At 41.5% G+C, this 22,194-nt stretch overlaps 2 long non-coding RNA genes across 3 annotated transcripts in view; one reads left to right on the top strand and one right to left on the bottom strand.

Annotated features, from left to right (window-relative positions):
* LOC148754975 (uncharacterized) overlaps positions 1-22,194 on the bottom strand; it is a 347,388-nt gene that overhangs the window by 299,162 nt on the left and 26,032 nt on the right. The gene's annotated exons all lie outside the window — the stretch shown is intronic.
* Positions 721-12,091, top strand: LOC148754976 (uncharacterized). Of its 2 annotated transcripts, none has more exons than XR_016019199.1 (3): positions 721-940; positions 4,909-5,050; positions 8,843-12,091. It is a non-coding gene; the product is annotated as an uncharacterized LOC148754976 (long non-coding RNA). The 2 variants fall into 2 exon arrangements; XR_016019200.1 differs by lacking the exon at positions 8,843-12,091 and adding an exon at positions 6,996-8,809.

Here is a 22,194-nt window from a genome sequence, read left to right as displayed (position 1 = left end):
GAGGCTTTCTACAGTCCAGCTCATGCCGTTCCTTCTGAACTGACACCACAAACATACCATGTAAATAGTGTGAAGCAGGATGGAGGCACTGGGGGAGGTTCCCTATTTGCTGGAAGCCTGGATTTAATGGACAATCTGATTTCACCCGACTCAAAGCTTTGCTGATGTTTCAGACCTTGTGCTTATGCACTCTTTTTCAGGCCTACAGGGACGGTAGCACTGTTAAGCAATACTACCCAATATCTGGTTACTAGGTATATTTCAGAGGACAAGTTTTATATTTTTTCTGATTTTTCCATCTCTAAATTCTCTCCTAGCTCTGCAGCAGATGCCATTTGGTCCCTGATAGTATAATCAGTCTAATATCATGTGTGTTTCCAACACCATTTTGACGTATTCCATCATTCTCCTATTCCAACCATCATTTATAAACACTTCCTGTGTGCCAAGCACAGTGGTAGGGGCTGAGGTTGTAGTAATGAATAAGACATAATCTTTCAGCCAACAGAGTTCACATTCCAGCCAGGAAGACACAACAACAAGTAAATTCTACAGTGCAATCACGATAGTGGGATACAGGAGATGTTGAAACCAGGGCCAGAACAGGGTGAGGCAAGTGAAGAGCCTATGGTGCAAAATTTAAGGAGGCACTCCCTGTCGGGGTCCTGGGACTTGCAGAGTCAGCACTTGCGCCACGCTGAGAATGAGAGCCTCCTTAAATGTTGTGCCCAAGGCAGCTCGTTTGCCTCACCTTTGTCCAGGGAGAAACACAGAGGAGAAAAATCCAACTTCTCTCTATGGAATCTAGGCAAGTTTCCCGGATAGATGACTTTGAACTCAAGCCTTCGAGAAGAGGCAGGAGATAGCCAGACACAGAAAGGTACGGAAGCGATGTGAGAACACCGAAGGCAGATGGGTCAGCAAATGCACAACAGTACAGGTAAGAGAGAGCATAGCTCGCTGATGCTACAGATTGATGCAGCTGGCTTACTGCAAGGTGGGGGGTGGCAGTGGGGAGGGACATGGGTGACAAGAGAGAGATTGACTAGGGACAGTTTACAGAAGCTCTCAGGAGAGAAACCCGCTATACATTTAGAAAGACCAAATAATCTATCATCGAACCAAGACACTGCTGAGGGTGGATGCTCTATTATTGTCAGAGCACCAAGATCAAACTGGGATGAGTCTGTGTGTAATGCATGTGCGTCATACCCCGAGCCGGTATCTCCTGGCTTCATCCTAGTGTCTGCTCTTCCCACTCCCCGAGGCACGGGAGCTACTTCACACCTCTTTTGTATCTGGGGCAGACCTAAGATCTTTTGACTTGTGACCAATTCTGCACTTCTGCGCGTAAATATATTATTTGAGTGTTGAGTTTTGAGTGGGAAAGGAACTGTGGTTATTTCTGTGCACAGTAGTGAATTCAGGGCCAGAAAGTTTTAAAGTTTATTCCACCAAACATGATGCCAGCCTGTCAGCTCACATCAGTATCATTCTCCAAGGGGCTCTGGCGATTTCTGACCAAGCTCTGCAGAATTGGCTGCTGCACGCAGTGAGACTCTGGACTTGAGTGAGGCTCTGACACACGGACTGGAAAAAAGTGTTGTGAAACAGAATCCTCATTTACTTAGGAACAGACATAATAAAAATTAGGTCCTTTTGGACCCATTATCTCTCACCCTCACAACACTGGAATATAGGTATGATTTTATCCATCTATTTCACTTTTTATTATTAAATACACAAAAATAGAGAGAATAGTATAATAAACACCCATATGTATATCACCTGGATTTAAATGACAGAAACACTTCATTTAATTCATATATATGCGTGCACACACACACACACACACACACACACACACACAATTCCCTAAGTAAAACACAGACATCAGGCTAATTCTCCCTTAAATACTTTGTATGCATTTCTAAATGGTAAGAGCAGTTTCCTCCAAATAATATCTTATACAATTAACAGCAAACCCAACAGTAATCCCCTAACACCATCTACTACAATTTTCATATTCACATTCTCTCAGTTACACCTTCAAGCTTATACCAACCAAGATGTATTACATTTCATTATTGTGTCTCTTCTCTAACTTTTTAAAAATCTAGAACAGGCCCCACCCCTGGACCCACTGAGGAGGCCAGGCCATTTGTTCCGCAGATGTCCACTCTCTGGACTGGTTCCCTTCTGCTGTTGTTTCCCCATGATGTCTATTCCTTTTGTTTCCAGTAAGCCGGAAGTTGGAGCTAAAGGTTTGGTTATACTCTAGTGAAAAGTCTCTGGCAAAAAAATACATCCTAGGGGAGTCAGTCACGTTACTTCACATTACATCACATCAGGAAGCACATTATACCTGATTGTCCATAAAGGGTATTAGTGATACTGACATCAATGAAATTGACCCTATGTAGAGGGGAGAACCCAGAAGTTGGAGCAGTTAGCTTGGTACCTCACATGCAGTTAGTAAGAGACGGAGGCAGGATTCAACGTGCTGGTCTGCTCAGGGCTCAGGGCTGATGGGCCAAATCTCAAAATATCCAAAGGGGACAACTAGACCTGTATGATGGGGCACAAACAAGACCGCAAGGCACACTCATGGGAAGAGAATTGTCTTCAATGGCAGTGGGTGGGGATGGAGCTATGAGTTGTGACCAGCTCTATACGGGACATGACAAAAGTTGAGTGGGAAACTTTCTTTGAAAACGTGTAGTACAGTCAATTAGGCATCAGAAAGGAAGTAAACCGTGTAATGCTCTCTTACAAACAGATTGATATTGCAATGTTTGAGAGAAGGCAGTCAGTTTTTAAGGCATCATCCTCAACAGCTTCTCTGGCAGCCGAACAGGCAGTTAGTAGCTATTTGTTGATTGAATGAATCTGTTAGGGTTGAGTGTTGACACCTGATTCTGCTTCAACCCTTAAAGCTAATCAATCCCCAGGGCCATTGATTCTAACTCCTCAGCATCTCTTGACTCCATCTATTCTTCTGCATCATTTTTCCAACTGCGTTAGGGCAAGCCACCGTCTCTCCTGAAAATTCTGCAACAGCCTAGCCTCCCAGTTGGTCTCCTCTCTTCCACTCTTGCCCCTTTTCAATCCATTTTCCACAGTGCTGCCAAAATAATTTTTAACACTGCAAACTGGATTTAAAATTAGGCTTAGACCCTCTCAGTCGTTTCCAGTTACGCTTAGGATAACATTCAAGAGCTTTATTACCTTGTCTTACAAGGCTCTGCATGGTTCACATCCCCTCTACTCCCGCGGGCTCATCTCTTTGCTCTGTATGTTTTTGTTCCGTTGCTCTAACTCCATTGGTCTTCTCTTGTTCCCTGAACATGTCAATCTCTTATTTCTGAGCCTTTGCAGACGCTGTTTCTTTTGTCTGGTATCCGTTTCCTCCCACTCTACCTGACAGCACAGACATCTTTACTATTTCACCTTGAATAACACTTTTTTAGGAGCATTTTCATTGACTCCCAGATTGAATTAGGTCTCCCTACTATAGCCCTCGTTTCATGACTAACTGTTATTTGGTAGGTCTAATCAAGTTTATGATTAAATAATTGCTTGTATGTGCATAAGTCTTTCTAACTAAGCTATAAGTTCCAAGCGATGAGGAATCACCACCTAGGTCACAATCACATTTGTAATCCCTAACACTCCATGTAGGGTTAACACAAAGTGCGTAATAAAAAATAACTGAAAGTACGAATGAATGAGTGAATTTATTATTTCATGCTTCTAATCACACATTATGTCCAGGACCGATTAGTATTTTGGTCCTCAGTCCTCCATACAGTTTTAGCTTTGCAAGCCCTCTTTTTGTCAATCAGTATGTCTGCAACATTAAGGTCTTGAGCCCTGAGATTTAGGCTCTAAACATAGCTACGGAGCAGTTTGTTCCTTCATTCCTGTCAACTGCAATGTGCTAAGTGCAATCGTAAAGGAAAGAACCGGAGCCAGGAAAGCTCACAGGAGGTATTTCTCCAGGTTTGGTGTAGGGGACGAGACCTCAGGGGAGACTTCCTCACTGAGCAGAGCTGTAGAACTGCTGAGTTGTAGAATTGTATATCAGTTGGCCAGGGGGATAAAGATACATGGAATAGGCATTCCAATAGATGGAACAGCATGTCCACAGGCATGGAGGGAAGACAAAATATGGCATTTTCGGGGCATTGCAAGTAGGTTGGTGCGGCTAAAGGGTGAGCAATGAGACCAGAAGCTAGAGAGGTAAGTGAGATTTGGATCATAAAAGGTGTTTTAGTCATGTGAAGGAACTTAAACTTCATGAAAAATGTAATGAGAAGCCAATGAAGGAGGAATGGCAAGGAGTGAAATGCGTAGATGTGCATTTTTAAACACTGCACAAACTATGGCTCAAATGAAGAAGAAAGAGACACACTACAAATTCAATTTGGTAAGTGTATTGAATTTGGTTTGATAATTCTTGACTTTGTCAGGACATGTGTTTTTGTGCTGCTTTTTCCACTTGCCAAACCAAACATGCCGATAGCACTGTGTAGAAGCAGCACGATCTGCTACTTAACCCTTTCCTTCTCTAGTGCAGCGCAGGTTGAATTAACGTATTGCCTGATTACTTACACCTGGTGCGGGGCCCCCTTCAGCTGTCCCAGAGAGTTGGGCTCTGCTGCTGGTTTTGTAGTTTTTATTTATTTCACCAGAGCTAGAAACATGGACAACAACGGCCTCTGAGCACGTGGATGGGTTTCCTTGCAGGAGTCTGAGCTGGCAGTCATTTTAATTAGCAACACATTTTATAAGGGCAGAATCAGAAATGGAAACATGTCAAGGCTTCTTTCGCTATTGAGTTTGGCAGACGCACATGAGTGCCTGAGTATGGTAATCAGCTCCTGACTGCCCTCCCTCTCTCCCAAGGGAACCTATGAACAGCCGGAGGAGCTCTCCCTGTGCGTGGAGCCCCCGTTGGGTGTTTGAGGACTTGTCAATATCCTACAGAAAATGCTGAGAATGCAGGAGTCCTCTTGGAGGCAGTTATGGCAAGTCAAGTTTTCTCAAGGTAGGCCTAAGTCATTCCTCCTTTGTCTATCTCCAGACCAATTTCTCTGTTCTCACTCCCTTTCAAGAATCAATCCTTCAAGATATACATCCCAATTTACTGTTTATCTCGCTAACATCTACTTTGCATTTGAAAAATGATCTCCCCTTTCTATTGCCACAGTAGTTTCCCAGAATCCTGGAGATATGCATATCTATATTTATGACTTGAGTATATGCATACCATCTAAAGACGACTGGCAACTATGTATACTGTTCTAACAGGAAGGTCTCCTCAATGAATGAGTTAAGCTGACAAAGTACCATCTCCATTTCCTTATCCATTTATTTAATAGTCACTGAACTTCTCTCTGTGCCAGACATATGCTAAATGCAGGGTATGGGAAGAAATAGGTTTGCAACTTATTGAAAAACTCTCAATTTAATGGGGAAAAGTGACCCATGCACTAGTTTAAAACAAAGTGGTAAGGGGGGGGGGGTGATAAACATATACACAAGGTTCTTTGGTTTCCTAGCGACAGAAAGCCACCTGAAGCAGCTTAATAAAAAAGAATTTGTTGAAAGGAGAAAAATATTGCATTAAATTCAAAGGCACATTTTGTGAGCAACCCAATCCCCCCTGGGATAGGTTGAAAGACCATAGACACAGCTTCTCTCAGGCTCTCATTCCTTCTTTGTGTCTCCTTTATTTTTCTCTCCCTGCTGACTGGCTTTCTCTGCTTCTCCCACACTCCTAGTTTTCAGTCATCTATTATAAATTCAAATAAATATCCCAGACTGAAAAATTAATTTCTTAGTCACAATTCAAAAATTTCAGGGCCCAGAATCTGATTGGATTAGGCACCTATCTATTCCTGGTCCGATCAGCTGTGGCCAAGTGACAAACTGTGTGCCACAACTGATAAGTGGCAATTATCCTATGCAAAAGCCAATCAATATTCTGAAACTCAACATATGCGATCTCTCTAATTTGCTCTCAAGAGGAACAGAGACTATTTTCCTATTCTGTGTTGTTTTTCTCTCCGATGAGACATTAAAGAGATACCTTTAACATGACTGGCTGATTTAGTTCCATTTCTTTGAGGAATACTGAAAATCAATGGGAGTCAGTTTTAAACTTTTAAAAGAGGAAGGAATGGGGAGGAGAAAGAGGGAAATAACTCCTTGTATCCTAAAAATCACAATGCACTAAAATTTCGAATATGTATATGATGAAACATTGTTTTGTAGTATGTTCAATTTGTAGCCAAAGATGCCAAGATTCTGTCTTATCTGGTGAGGACGCCTTTGCACCAATTGGCAGAAGCCCATAAAAAGAATAGTATGGTTAGAATGTACTGGAATCCTACTTCGGTAATTTCTAGTTTCAAACAAGCCTTTGTTCTGCCTCCACAAACACCTTCAAAAAGCTATAAAGGCTTTTCAAGGCCATCAACCTGAACACCTAAATTATTATTTGAAAACAACAACAACAAAAATCTTCCCTCCTGGTCCAGCAACACAAATTATTATGATCTGTCACAATGCCTCAGGAACCAAAGGATTAAAAGCATTTGTTAATCCATTTGGGGGCATATGTGGATCCAAACAAAGGAGAACCACCTTGACTTTGGAGCACATGGCCTCCAGCTTAATATCCGCTGTCTTGATATTAAAAAAAACACTTTTTCAAATATAGACTGCTTTTGCTTTGAGAAGCTAGTACCCACAGCCAGAACTGCTGGCAGAAAATCTAAGTCTTCCCAGGAAGTGGTTGCAATAAAAAGTAGAGATGGAATTGGCTACAAACTTCACCATCATGGTAGGTGGAGTCCACCTTCATTCATTTTCAAGCTTTCATTCAACCAACATGTGGTTCCCATTGAGCCTTCCTGCCTGTGAGGTTCTGTGGGGAGGTCAAGGACAGGCAAACCACAGCCACTAAACAGACCTTGCTTCCCGTCTAGGAGGAGGAAGACAGAAGAACCCCGATAACTAAATAGTGAAGTAGAAAGCACTAAACAAGGTACACAACGTGCTAAATACGTTTGGAAGAGAATGTAAGAGGTAAGGTCCCTGGCTCTGGAAAATTGAAAGACTGAGATTCAGATACCAGGCTTGCCATTTCTAGCTACGTGACCCTGTTCAAGTTTTTATTATCATTTAACTTGAATATTTTCATCTGCAAAATGAGGATAATAGGAATACTCACCTCCCAGGGTTGTGGTACATGTGAAGTTAGCAAAGATTGGACAATCACTTATTGTTGCATGGTAGAAATGGCATTTATCCTAGGCCATAAGGGATGGTTGCTATATTTGAAAAATAATGTAAATAATATACTACAAAGGTAATACGTAATAAGTGTACAAAATTTAGAAAATACAGTAAGTGTTAAAGAAGAAAAATACTCCAATTTCCGTTCATGGTTCATTCAGAGACAAACACTGTTGAAATTTTGGTAAACTTCTGTCTGGTCTTCTCATTTATTATTACATGTAAAAACAGATTACACAACCAAATGTCCTATATTTTAGAGTCAAATAAACTAGTTATTTCTTTTATAATTTTGTATTTAAGAAAAATACAATTTTTATTTTAGAAGGCCTCCTCTATTCCAAAATATACATACTGTATTTTAACATATACCACATTATAATATATCATTAGCTAGGGCTTCCTAAATTCCCCTTCACCGCTCAAGGGTAACAGGACAAAATAAAGTAATAAACTATGAATTAAATAAGCTAAAAAAAAATAAGGAAAAGATGCAGAGAAGGAAAACGAAAAGGCATATGTTAAAAAATATGAAAAGAAATTGCTCACTCATTACCCCACATTTTTGCGCCCATTTTATGTGCCGGTATGCTAGGCCCTGAGGATTATAAAGCTGGATTAGACCTTGTTGTGGCCTAAGGAGAAATGCCCTTTCAGTGAATTTAACCTCACCAAAGGCTGCTAAAAATTCCTATTAAACTGTGTGCCAGTGGGAAAAGAAAGGAAACCAATATACATTGATCCAGCACTATGTAGTGAAACAACATTTACCTCTCACAGCAGCCCTGAGAAGTGGGTATAAAGAGCCCATTTCACCTGTGAAGAGACTGAGGGCAAAAGATGAGACTTAGCCTCGTTAATGGGTAAGGAAACTAGACCTGGAACGAGTCTGCTTCATGGGTGTGCAACGTGTGTAGTCACAGGGGGCCTGGTACTCAGAAAAGCCCAATTGTCTCCATCTTGAAATTTTTAATGCTTTTATCTCTGACTTTGAGATTTATAAGTAAAGCCTCATATGGAGTTTGCAGCCCCAACTCATGTGCGCTGTCTTCTCCCACCACGGCCTGCCTGCCTGGATCCATTCTTGGCCTCCTGCTCCCTGACTCCATAAGCACCAGGTCCTCCACCCAGGGCAGCAACGGGGTTTTGTTGGCAGGAAGGGGCCTACCTTTTGCGCTTGCCCTTCACCCCAGCGAGAACCTATGTGTGGGAAGGGTTAGGGTCAGGAACACACACTACAGTATCTCTGGGTGGGGCAAGGCAGTGGCTGTCCTTGCCATATGCTAGCAACACCACCACATGTGCAGCAGGCGACTCAGTAGGGGCTTCTTACTCACTCCCATCCAGAGGCCGCAGTCCTTTAGGGGGTTGCCCATCGGCCATTGGGTCAATGAACCTATGGGAAGGGGAGGTTGACGTCCCCAACTGAGGCCTCACATTTTCGCATTCCATGGGCTCTGCCAATTATGTAGCCAGCCCTGTCCAGAATCCAGACCAGAGTGACTTAAAGCCTTTGTTTCCTGTGACATCCCACAAGGTTGCAGATCATGCAGAAGAGTGTGAGTTTGCAGTCAGAGGGCTTTGGCCAGCCTCACGCCAGAAGTCCCGGCAGGAACCTGGTGGCTCCACTGCAGCACCCTGGGACTCTGCATCAGCTGCCAGGGAGAAGATCCACCATTCTTCCTGCCCCAGCGGCAGCTCTGGTCATGCCTACTTAGTCTGCCTCCTTCCTGCTCTCCCCATGAGCAGTCCCACGTTTTATTGCGCAGAAGTAACTCTCTCCATCTGCTTCTGAGAAATCAGGCCAGTGGTGACAGTTGGGGACGGTTGGGTGGAGACAGGCCTCAGAGGTCTTGGAAAGGCTTGAATGCACAGTAGGAAGGAGGCAAAGGGAACAGAGATAAGGGGGACGATGACCAACCATCCTGGCTTTTCACAGAGCTGAGGGTTTCCCAGGATGTGAAACTTCAGGTGCTGTTAATAAAACCCTGTAGTCTGGGGAAAATGAGGATGGTTAGTCACTCGGGAGAGCCAAATCACAGAAAAGGTGACAACTAACAGTGCCAGTGTTTCACAGGTGCCAAAGTTCTTCCCCTTCCATGATCGGAACTCATTCAGGTAAGAACCATGTGAGGAAGGCACAACAGGTTACCGTTCTATTTTATTTAGGAAGAAACAGGCTCAGAGAATTCAAACGATTTGCTTCAAATCAAATAGTTAATAAGTACTGGAACAAGACTGCAAACCCATATCAGTTAACAAAACAAATAATAAGGTCTGATAACTGATTGAATGTGCTGAGGAAGAAAGAGGAAAGATGGGCTTTTGAGTTGACTGAGAGCAGATCACTTTCTTGAAAAGAAAAAGGAAAATTAAGAAATTTGGTTGGAGTATATCATGCCTTGAATCCGCTGAACAACACAAAATTCCTCAGTGGGCTAGTGTCATGAAAATACTCAGCCAAAATCATGTTTGCCTAATCAGCCAATCTGTCTTGGATGCTGCAAAGCTCGGAGACACACCTTAGCAATGGCTTTCTGCTTCTACTCAGGAAGGATTCTGGGTCACCTTCCTGACAAGATAAGCACTAAGAATTGGCAGTAAACTACTGTGACTATACAGTGGCCAGGAAGAAGCACTATGTAGCCAATTCTCTGTAAAGGACCTGCATGTGGCAATGACAAAAGTAGCCTAGAAGGGAGGGGGAGACGTGGAGGTGCTTACTTTAGGATTTAAAAGATTTTTTTTTTTTTCATTTACCCATTAATTTATTTCTTTAACAATCAGTTTCCAGAAATCGTACTGCATTCAGGGAATGCAAATCACAGTCCTGCCGTTGAGAATCTCATTTATCCATTGCTGAAATGAACAGGCTATGCCAAGTGCTAGAATACAAGTCGGCTAATGTTTGGGGGGAAGTTTCCAGCAGAATGTAATACAGACAGGGCCTTGAAGAATGAGTTCAAACTTTTCCAGGTAGACAGGGGTAGAAAAGTGCAATTCATTTCCTTATTCATTTATTCAACCAAGATTTATTTAGCATCTACAGTGTGCCTGGCCCACCTATAAGTGACTTGTCTCAAGATACACAACTTCGAGATTGGGCTCAAAGCCATCTGGCTCCAGCTTCCACTATTCTGTGACTCCTGAGAGAACCATGACCTTCTGGAAAAGGGCAGGGGCTCACGGCGGAAGATAGGGGTTGGGTCCAAAGATAAAGTCCCCTACAGTCCTCTGCTGCAAGCTTACCTCAGTGGTAAGACATTAATACACAGGTAGAGAATTTATGGAATGGGTGAAACACAGAAGCCACCACTCCCTAAGTACATACCATGTTCTCAGCACTGGGCTATAGCACATGTTAAACTCATTCTGACTTTGCTTTTGATGCCAAAATGCAAACTCAGAGAGGTTAAGTATCTCACCCAAAGCCTCACAGCCAATAAATAAGAGTCCAGTGTCTTTCCGACTTATATTTATGCTTTTATTGTGGCACTGGGCTTCTCCCAGAGCATGTAACTAGCGTGTGACTATTTAACTATGAAATTCTCAATCCTTCATATCTTACATACCACCAATTGCTCTACTTTTATAATTACCATTATTCCTACTACCATAAAAATTAATTACTAGCAAGCGGGAATTTTTATGACAGTCCTATTTCACAATGGAACTACTCCTGTTTCTAGGCTCTTCCAATAGGGAATAACTAGATGAAATTAATTATTGAGTGAGCTTTAAAATCTCCCCTACTCTTGAAATGCTGATTTCCTGAAAACTTCCAAATAAAACTGAGAATCAATCGTGTTGAGTTTCGCTGGTTACCAACACATTTGAAACCTCCCCTCCTTACTATCCCAGTTTTTTGTTTGTCTGTTTTTGCTTGTTTGTTTTCACTGTGCATTTGTTTAATTCTCCCGAAATACTAGTGGAGGTTAGTAAAGTTGTGCAAGACCTCACATTATCAATCTAGGCTATGCAAAGCATATGCTAGCAGTGACGGTTTGGTGGATATTATTCTTTTTGGTTATAATTTATGACAACCAAACAGAGCTTTTGCTATAAACAAAGTTGCAATTACAAATTAAAAAAAAAACAAAAACCATATCTGGGCAAAGCACAGAGAAAGGCTATGCCTCTGAAACCGACTCTTGGTTTTGGGAAGAAGTGGGACGGGGGAGGGGGAGGAGAGAGGATTATGCCTCTGAAATTCAGCGATTCCATCTAGAGAGCAGCCGAGCCTCACTTCTGTGGCTGAGAATGTCGACTCCAGCTTCCATCTGGTTTCCATAAGGCAAGGGAACTTGGCGAGTGGCTGGCCACGTAAGAGCAGCACGTGCGCACTCTGACCACGAGCACCAGTAAAAGGAGCCAAAGAGCATGAAGAAATTTCCCTCGGTCCCTCTGTAGAGTCTGGGGCAGGAAAAGTTGCGTCCCAGACAAACGGGGTGCTCCTCCACCTTGCTGCGGAGGTTCACAAAGAACTCTTGAACTGCATGCAAAAATGCCCAACCCCTCAGTGGTGTGGTGTTATCAATTATTCTGGAAATGTTAGGTACATGTTCTAATGCCACTGCTGCAACTAATTCTCTGTACTGCGTGCCCAGGCAGCAGGATGGAAGAGAAAGAGCCTAAAATTGGATCCAATTGGATATGACAATTCTGTTATTCACTGACTGTGGAGCCTGGAACAGATTATTTAAACTGTTTGAAAAACTATGCATAGTATTCCTAATTTATGAGAGTTTTATTGATGATGTATATAAGACATCCATCACACAGTGGATGCTTAATAAACGGTTAATTAATTAAGGTTGAGGTAATGTTTTGTTCCAAGACTTGTAGTCATTAAAACATGCTTGCAATGTGTCTGGCCCTAAGATACTGTACATACATCGCCTCCACCAACCTTTTCAACACACCTTTGCTGTCTTTAATGTATACAACTTCAGTGAATAGAATCATGGAAAATTCAGTTTGAAAGGGGTCTCCAACTCCCTCGCCTTACACATGAGGGAACTGAGGCTGTAGCCCCAGAAAAACAGGCCAACCGGTCCCCAAGATGTACAGCGAGTCAGTGGCAGACACAAGGCTACCCCAGAGCCCTGACTCTCAGGGTTTTTTCTACATATTATTCTACTTGCCCTCAGAAATCTTTCTGAAGCTACAATAATTTGTTACAGTAGCAATAAGAAACTAATATGTCAGTGTAAGATTATACTAAAAACATTAAGCCACAACTGAGGTATCCAACAACTAGGAATTAAGTAAATAACTTATAGTGTATAACTTACACAATGCAGCCTTTTCAAAAAGTGTTGATTCATATTTATTGAAATAGGAAAAGATGTATGTTATAATGCTAAGTACAAAAGCAGTTTCTAACAGTACGTAGAGTATGACTCCACTTTGAGATAGAAAAGAAGACTGGAAGTATATAGTCAAGATTATTTACAGTGATAATCATTGGTGGCGGAATTTTTCTATGTTCTACGTGCTTTCCTATATTCTCCAAATACGATGCGGTAAATGTGTTGATTTTAGAATTAGAAGAATAGATTCTCTTTTTAAAAAAACTAAAATCTACTTTTCCCTGATCCTCTCATTGTATGAAACAGGAAACATATATATATATATATATATATATATATATATATATATATATATATATATATATAGCAGAGGCGGAGCCAGCTTACGGAAGGGACAGAGAGACTAAAGTTCTCAATTCAGAATTTGGAAGCTTATTCTTGTAAAAGGTATGAGCAGCCCAACACTGAATCATCCCCCATGAAAGCCCATAGAACTGACACACACTTCCCTCTCTTTTAATTCCCCTTCTACGGACCGCCCTTGAGTAATTAGGAACAGTTAATAAGTGCTTGCTTTCCTAGACAAGTCATGAAAAGCATGGGAGAGATAATTGCATGCGGCATTTTGCAGACTTCTAATACATGGAATCTCCCAATGTGAATGTCACACCAAAGGATTCTACTCTGAGAAACACTGAAATGTAAAGAGATTCTGATAGGACAGACAACTTGTAACGCCATCTGATGTTGGGCTTACCAGTTCTCTACTGCTCATTTCCGTTCTGCTCGTAGGAGCTCTTTGACTCTTCTTGTTTCTTCTCATCTGTCTCCTCAGAGCATGAGATATCCCTTAATCAATCATACCTTGATCTTTCTTGCTGTTAATACCGTTTCCTGTCTAATTCAGTATGACATATTCCTGAGTCACTACAAAATTTCAAAGACTGCACAGAGTTCTGGGGCTACAAAGATTAATGAAACAGAGTCCCTGCCTTCAACTAATTTCCAATTTGGTGGTACAGATAAGCACATGCCAAAGAAGTAAATCTCATGTAGGGTAGGTTTATTAGAGACTGTCATAGAAGTTCAAACAGCACAAAGGAGAGATTGGAACTGAATGTAATTCCAACAGAAAAGAAATGATTTCGTGGCGGAGGTTTCTGTTAGTTATTTGCCTCTTTGCTCTGGGATCCATTCCTTGCTCTTCCCCCTGCTGTGCAATATATCACCGCAGGGTTGATCTCTGAAAACTACATTTCCCAGGCTCATTTGCCAACTAGTTTCAGGGTTCATTCAGCCAGTGAGAGGCTCGGGCAGGAGCCTGGAGGCCAGGGTATTTCTGTCTGTCTGTCTGTCTGTCTGTCTGTCTGTCTCTATGCTTTAGGTAGCATCTCTGACTGTGGCTGAATCTCCATCACGCCCCAGCTCCCACTGGATGGCCCCAGCTCCTGGTCTCCAGGAAGACCACCTCCTTTTGTGGTTCCCTCCAGCCGTTGCCATAGCCACACTAACAGTCTCCCATTCATGCTAATCTCTCAGTCACCTCACCATCCCCTGTTGGGCCTCTCAGCTTTTCCAACAGCTTTTTGACTAGTTCCCCAGGTTAAATACCTTGAATTTAACTACCAGCTGTGGGCTCTGTCTTCTAGACTGGACATTCAAAAGGAATTTGAAGAACCAGAAGATTATAAATAGGCAAAGTAACAAAAAGAAACACATTCCAGGTAGAGATGACAGTGTGACCACAGTCCAGAGTGGAGAAAAGCGACCAGGGCAATGAAGCTAGGTCTTGGGAGACATCAGGGAATATATTGGAGACTATGACTGGCAATCTAGGGAGAACTGAGCCACAGACCCTTGAGTTGACTAATTAAGGAGCACGGGTTTTATTCTACATGCCTGGAGAATCAGTGAAGGTATTGAGCACAGTGAGATGACCAGACAGTCTTTAGGAAATTCAATCTGTAAATGGCAGGAGATTTCACTAAATGATGTTAAGGTGCATTTAAGGCAGGGCAATAGCAGTGCAAATAGCGAGGAGAAGGTGGATTTGAGCAGAGCCAACATGACGTGGCGAGAGGAAAGGAACAGGGAATGACGATGAGCCTGAGTGACAAAGGGAGTGGCCTTCCCACTGACCAGGAGGAGACTGGACGTGAGCTTTATCTGCGATGACAGGAAAAGCACTTATTTGAAAATGTGGGTTTGACGCTCATGGGAGGGATGCCTCTGGGGGACATTACTTTAAGAGACATCACAGCAATAAATTGGTTTGTTGGGCTGAAGGCAAAATTCAGAACATTTACATTGACAAGAAGCAATAAACTTGTAAATTAATACATAATTTTTTAATGCTGTCATTTTATTAATGACAAATTCATAAGAATATGGTATTTTTGTCACATGATGACTGCACACTAAGTGATTTTTATTAGTATTATAGGTAGAATGAAAAAACGTTTTTGTAAACTGTATTTTAAATACTGGAATGAATGATTTGTCCCTTTAATACCACTTGAACATGATCCTAAAGACATAAAGAACTTGTCTCACTTTTTAAAGAGATTTGTCAAAATCAGTGTACTGTAAAGACATAAACTCCCATCCACCAATCTGAGTTCTTTTATGTGATTCTGGGGTCCTGAATAACTCCTGGGTGAATCTGTTTGTTCCCAAGCACACATGGGCTTTATGATAATCACTGCCCGAACAATGTGCATTTTAGAGCTAGATGGCACCACTGAGAGATCTTACTCTGTTTTATGGAGGAGTAAACTGAGACCTGCAGGGAGTTAAATAAATGGCCCCAAGTGTCACAGTTAGTCGCTGAGCCCCGCCTGATGCCCTATCCAGCATTCTGGCCATTACCATCACAGGGGCCTCTGGCCTTCTAGCTTTGTGGCAGCCTTTGGCACCACCCTGCACGAAACCAGAGCTTGCCAATTGAGCAAGGCAGGGAGACTCCCAGATTCATCAGATTTCCTGCTTCGATGATAGGTAGGCCTCAGAGTATAACCATGTCACTCATGTTTCTCCTTGGGGGAAGATGGGGTTTTATTAACCTTGTCACACTCACTCCTCTGGTTGCACAACTGCAGCTTTCTGCATACGACTCACCAGGCCCCTGTGGGTCTTCCTGCTCATGTCATGTCTAACAGTGGCAGACGAGGATGACCCTAATCACCTCTCTGCTGCAAGCATAATGGATTTATGTTTAAATACACACATGCCACAGAACAATGAAGGGATACTCTGGCTTGTCACAAAGTGAGGTAGGTGCTTGCTAACAGCAGTGTGGGTGTGACTTACAAATTGCACCCCTCCCTGTAGACCCAGGACTATTCTTCCTTCATAGATCTTTCTGGCAGGTTGTACATCGCCTAAAATTCTAGAGCTGTCACAAAACTCAGTTAAGTAGGCTGTTTTCTTTTCCCAAACATCTCTTTCAGGAGGACCTCTGTATCTTACATTTGTGGAATGTTAAGGTCTAAAGAGAGGCGAATTGCTCTTCTTCCCCATGTTTCCTCTTACAGGAGACATGAATCTTTCTTCTTCTCAGTGACCCAGGGGTCCTGGCTCGAACATAAACCACACAGAACCTGCCTGAGCCTTCCCTCTGCTGAGGGACGCAGGAGAGAATGGATATGTTATCAGATTAATTCAGATGCTCACGTCCTCACAGGGTTTTATGAACTGAACTGTGTTTCCCACAAATTCGTATGTTGAAGTCCCAATCCCCAGTACCTTAGAACGTAGTTATATTGGGAGACAGGGTCTTTAGAAAGATAATTAAGGTTAAATGAGGTCATAAGTGTGGGGCCTTAATCTAACATGACTGGGCCTTACGTTATATTAGAAGAGGGAGAGACACCACAGAGGCGCACATGCAGAGACAAAGCCATGTGAGGACACAGCAGAAGGAGGCCATCTGCAGGCCAAGGAGAGAGGCCTCAGGAGAAACCAAACCTGCTCAACCTTGATCTTAGATTTCCAGCCTCCAGAACTGTGAGAAAATAAATTTCTGTTGTTTCAGCCACCTAGTCTGTGGTATTTTATTATGACAGACTGAGCAATCGCATAATACATAGGGCGATCCAGAAAGTAACATGGATCTGGATCTTGATTCTAAACCCCAAAGGGTGCAAGAAGCTTTGTGCTTTATGTCACCTGACACGATCAAATCTGACCTATTTCCCTGTGGAAGACGCATAAGCCAAGGTAATAAATCTCTCAAGCAATGGAAAGGGAGAATGGTGGCCCGGCAGCAAGGCAGATTTCTTTGTGGAAGCCATAGAGTAGGGCCATATTTCATGGAACAAACCATATCCTAAGATTATCATGTCCAAGGAAATGCCTGTCCTATCCAACATCCTTAGTCTCTATCTTCAGAACTGACATACGTAATGAAAGATTATTCAAATCTTCTACCTATTTGAATTTTGTGATAGGAGTTATAGGAAAGCTTATCTTTTATACAAGGTTACCAATCAATCAACTTGAAGAAAATGGTGTGTTTACACAGATCAGCTTCAAGTGCATTAGAAATGTGTATTTGCATGTAAATATTGACTGTACCAAGTCTGAAGCATCCATCTTCCTTCACGGAGCAGCTGTCTCGCTTCCTCTCTCCCTTGGCAAAGTACAGTGCTTCTTAACCATTGCTCACTTTTAAAGTTGACTTAGAGAAACTACAAGGATGAAATGAAAACCTAACATCCATAGAAATGGATGAAATGAAAACCTAACATCCGTAGAATCCACAGAAATGAGAAGACTGGACCAGTATGATTTATTACGCTGAAACACCTCCACATATAGCAAAAATATTTATCACATAGTAGGTACTCCTTAAGTGTCATTTGCATTCTCCTTTCCCAATTATGCCAAAAGAGTAAGTTTTACTACAGTGATTGATTTAGGTGTTGACGGACCACAAAAGCTTATGAACTATAAAGTCAAAGCGGAATTAGAGACCGTCAACTCCAACTCCTTTATTCTAAGACGTAGACACTGAGATCAACAGAGGTTAAGTGACTTCTTCAAGTTCATCCACGCAGTAAGTACCTGATGTATGACAAGTGCCCGGCTGATCACAGGGCCGGTTGTTGACAAAGCCAGGCCCAGGCCCGAGGACCTTTGGCCCTGAGCTCCTTCCACGCCTACCCCCAGTGTTGCTCCTGACTTAGTTTTGTTTCAGAAATCACCATGTGATCTCAGGTATATCTTGCTACCTCTGTCTTCATGTATTTAAGGTTGATTCTCCTTCCTTGAAGGTGGTAAAAGAAGATAACCTAAAACCAATCCTAAATGCTAACAGGATTACCTTTAGAGAACGAACGGAAAAAAAAAACCTACAAGTGCTACTTAGGGTATTTGAAAAGCCTAAAGAGTTTTATGGACACTCTAGTTTGAGCAGAAAAGGGGCACAAGGAATACTTGCTAAGTGGAATTGGATGAAAAGGTATCAGATGGGGGCATCAGGAAGTTGTGGCCAGTCCGTAGGAGGGATTTCGTGACAGGAGTTGCACCAAAGCTGTGGAGCTGGAGGTGGGGTGGTTGGGGACGCACTGAGGTTTTTGTGGAAGAACGAGTAAAGGCTCAGAGAAAGAAGAGAGTGGTATTCTAGGCGGAGGGAGCAGGATAAACACGTGCATAGGAATATATGTTTAATGTGGAATCTGAAAATGCTTTAAAAGAAGGCGACAAAAGTAGAAAGTCGGACACAAAAATATGTCATTATTAATAACTTGGAATCCTCCTGTCTGAGAATTTATGGAAATAGGCTATTTTCAGTCTGATTCATTTTGCTTGTAAACTGGCTTCTTCAAGCCTCTAAGAGTCCTTGAATGTAAATGCAACAACTTTGTGGAACAAGTCAATATTTACCCTTTTATGTGCTTTCTAATTTAAGCTTGGTCATTCAGCTAATATTCAGCAGTGCCTCTGAACTGACTACAGGGACCGTTGAGATGCTTCCCAGGTTCGTCAATGAACCAAACCTGGACAGTATGATACTTGCCATGCTCACAAATTGGTCTTAGTTTACTGACGCAAAAAAAAAAAAAAAAAAAAAAAAAAGATAGTGGTAAATTTCTCCAGAAGAGAATTTATGAAACCCAAGTAGCAGCAGCAACAGGCATACACAAACACGCGCGCGCGCACACACACACACACACACACACACACATACACACTCACTCACTCACAAAATTTGCCCATCTGTTTAATGCTTTGGAATCTAACAGAGACCAAAAAAATGTCTATTTTGCAGTATCCTGGAAACATTTTTAAAAGAAGAAAAATATCAGTTCATGAGAAGATACTTCAACTTTCCCATAGTTACTATTAAAAATAAAATCTTGTGTCTGGTTATGATAGACTATCTGGTACCAGATTAGCTCTCCTACTGAAACCAGCAAGAAATAGTTAGAAAATTAAATTTACAAATACTATTTGCAATAGCATCAGAAATATAAAATGATTAGAAATAAATTCATGAAAGCTGTTCAAGACTTCAACATTAAAAACTGAAAAAAAAATTTCTGAGAGAAATTTTTAAAAATTATATAAGTTTATGGATCAGAAAACTCAGTAGTGTTAATATGTCCATTCTCTACAAATTGATTCATAGATTTAATGCAATCCCAATCAAAATTCTACCAGAAAACATGATTCGAAATTTATACGGAAATGCTAAGAGCCAAGAACAGCAAAGCAATATTAAAAATGAACAAAGATTGGGTGAGCTACACTACTTAATGCAAAGATTTACCATAAACTTCATTAATAAGATACTATCCTATTGGCTAAGGATATAGATATAGATAAGCAAGAAAAACTAGAGTCCACATACAAACTCATACATATTTTGTTGACGATTTTTGACAAATGCACCCACATAATTCAATGGGAAAGGAGAGTCTTTTCAATATATGGTTTTGAAACAGCTGGAAATCCAAGTGCAAATAAACAAACTAAAACAACAACAAAACCAGAATCTCAGTTCCTACTTCATGACATACACAAATTTAATTTCAAATGAATCACAGGCATAAACATAAAAGGTAAAATTGTAAAAATTCTAGAAGAAAACATAGAAGAAAATCTTCATAACCTATGTTTGGGTAGGCAAATATTTCTTAAACAAGACACAATAAGCATGGACTATATAAGAAAAGACAAATTTATCTTCATCAAAATTAATGTTCTGCTCTTCAAAAGACACTTACGAAGTTAAAAGGTCAGCCACTAGCAGTTAGAAAAATAGTCATGATACTGACATATGACAAAGGACTAGAATATAAAAAGAACCCTTCCAACTGGATAACAAGGGGAGAAAAAATAAAAATTAACAAACACACCAAAGATTTGAACAGATACTTGATAAAAGAAGATATTCAAATGACCATAAGTACATAACAAGATAGTAAACATCTTTCATCCTCACGAAAATACAAATTAAAACCGCAACCAGCTCCCATTATACACCTACAAGAATGGCTAGAATTAAAAGACTGACAATACCATGTGTTGGCAAAGGCGGGAAGGGGGGGTGACTCATACCTTGCCACTTGGATGGTAAAATGGTGCAATTACTTTGGAAACCATTTGGTGGTTTTTTTCTAAAGTTAATCATATACTTAGCAAAACCTCAGTAATTTCAATCACAGGCATTTGCCCAAGAGAAATAGAAATAGAAATTCACAAAAAAGATATTATGTGAATATTTTAAGGTATTATAGCTTTATTCATAATAGCCCCAAATTCAAAATAATCCACATGCTCATCAACTGGTTAACAGATAAGCAAACTGGGGTCTATTCAAACAATGGAATACCACTCAGCAAGAAAAAGGAATGAACTGCTGATAAACACAATGTGAACGAATCCCTAACATTATGCTGAGTGAAAGAAGCAGACATGAGAGAGTACATCCAATATGATTCTATTTATATGATGATCTTGAGCATGTAAAACTAATTAATAGTGATATAAATCAGATAAGTGTTTGCCTGAGGCAAAGCGTATGGGGGGAATCAACTGTAAAGAGCCACGGGAGAAGTTTCTGGAGTGACGGAAATGTTCTGTATCATACTAAAGGGTGGTTATCCTTGTATTTACATTTGTCAAAACTCGTCAAAGTATATACTTCAAATGTGAGCACTGTATTGTATGTCAGTTATACTGGGAGAAATTTTGATTTAAAAATCAAAATCGAAATAAACAGAAACATGCATCCTACTTTACAGTTTATAAGGGCATTTCATTGTTCAGTTCACCTTCTTAATCCCTACCACTGCCTTTTGAAGTAAGCATGCATACAGGCTCCTCTTGTGGAAAAGACACAAAATCATGTGCTCTGTTCACAAGCTCCAGTGTTTTGCTTGGGCCTAGGGTTCTTCCACACACATCCTGGAGGAATGAGACCAGGACGCCACTCCGCCATGCACACAAACTATAAAAGCTGCTTAGGATTCAGCATCTCCTCGGCTTCAGGGAGCGGGTGCTCATAATAATATTGCTTATGCGAAATACTATTTATTTATAAGACCCTGCTATGGGCCAGACATTGCAGCGAGCTCTGTTCGAGCAGTTGTCAGAGCAGGCCTGGAAGGTGGGCGTGATGTTTTCCATACACATGGCTGAGGGCAATGAGCCGCAGTGAAGGTAAGGGACTTCCCCAAGTTCACACAGCCAGTATGCGGCAGAGCTGGGGACCCAGGTCGAATGGAATCAAAACTGCAGCACCTTCCATACATAGCACCACACTGGCTCCATACTTGAGATCTGTGGAACTGTTTCTTCCCAGCAACTAAGTTACCCAAGGGAGCTGGCTGGGAGTGGTCCTTCAGAGAAGATTAAGTGAGGTTAAAAGAGCTTCAGGGCTGGAATGATGTGCTTCGTACCCCAAGGATCATGCACATGTCAATACGTCTCCTGAGGCAGTAACATGAGTGAACACTGAGCTCCAACGAAAACAGGGGTGTTACCCTGTGAGGGAACAGGAAGCGGGCACCTGCACTGATCAGCTGGGTAGCTAAGTACTGATGTGAACACGTTGGGGAGACTTGAGCATGGCCACGCAGGCAGTACACCCTGCTGTGAAGTGATGCTTCCGACAAAAGACCTGGAACCACAGACGCCTTGATGCAAAGTATTATGGGATGGATTTTCATGTTGGGAATAGCCAATGCAGACCCACTTTTCCCTTAAAGAAGAAAAGTTAATGAGGCATCAGAGTGCAGTGGGTTATTACGACAGATTTGGGGCTGAGTGCCAACTCTAACATTTGGTGAAAATGAGTTTAAAGCTAGAGAAGACTAGGCTAAAAATCCTGACTCTGTACATACTACTGTGTTTCCCCAAAATAAGACCTAGCTGTACGATATGCTCTAATGCGTCTTTTGGAGCAAGAATTATATATAATATATAATATAATATAATATCATACAATGTAAGACCGGGTCTTACATATTACTATAAGACTGGGTCTTATCTAATCTAACCTAATCTAATACTGGGTCTGATATTAATTTTTGCTCCAAAAGATACATTAGAGCTGATTGTCTGGTGAGGT

The sequence above is a fragment of the Rhinolophus sinicus genome, chromosome 16, assembly GCF_057876585.1.
Source record: "Rhinolophus sinicus isolate RSI-liver-muscle chromosome 16, RSI-T2T, whole genome shotgun sequence".
Lineage (NCBI taxonomy): Eukaryota > Metazoa > Chordata > Mammalia > Chiroptera > Rhinolophidae > Rhinolophus > Rhinolophus sinicus.
This window is presented reverse-complemented; position numbering and strand designations above follow the sequence as displayed.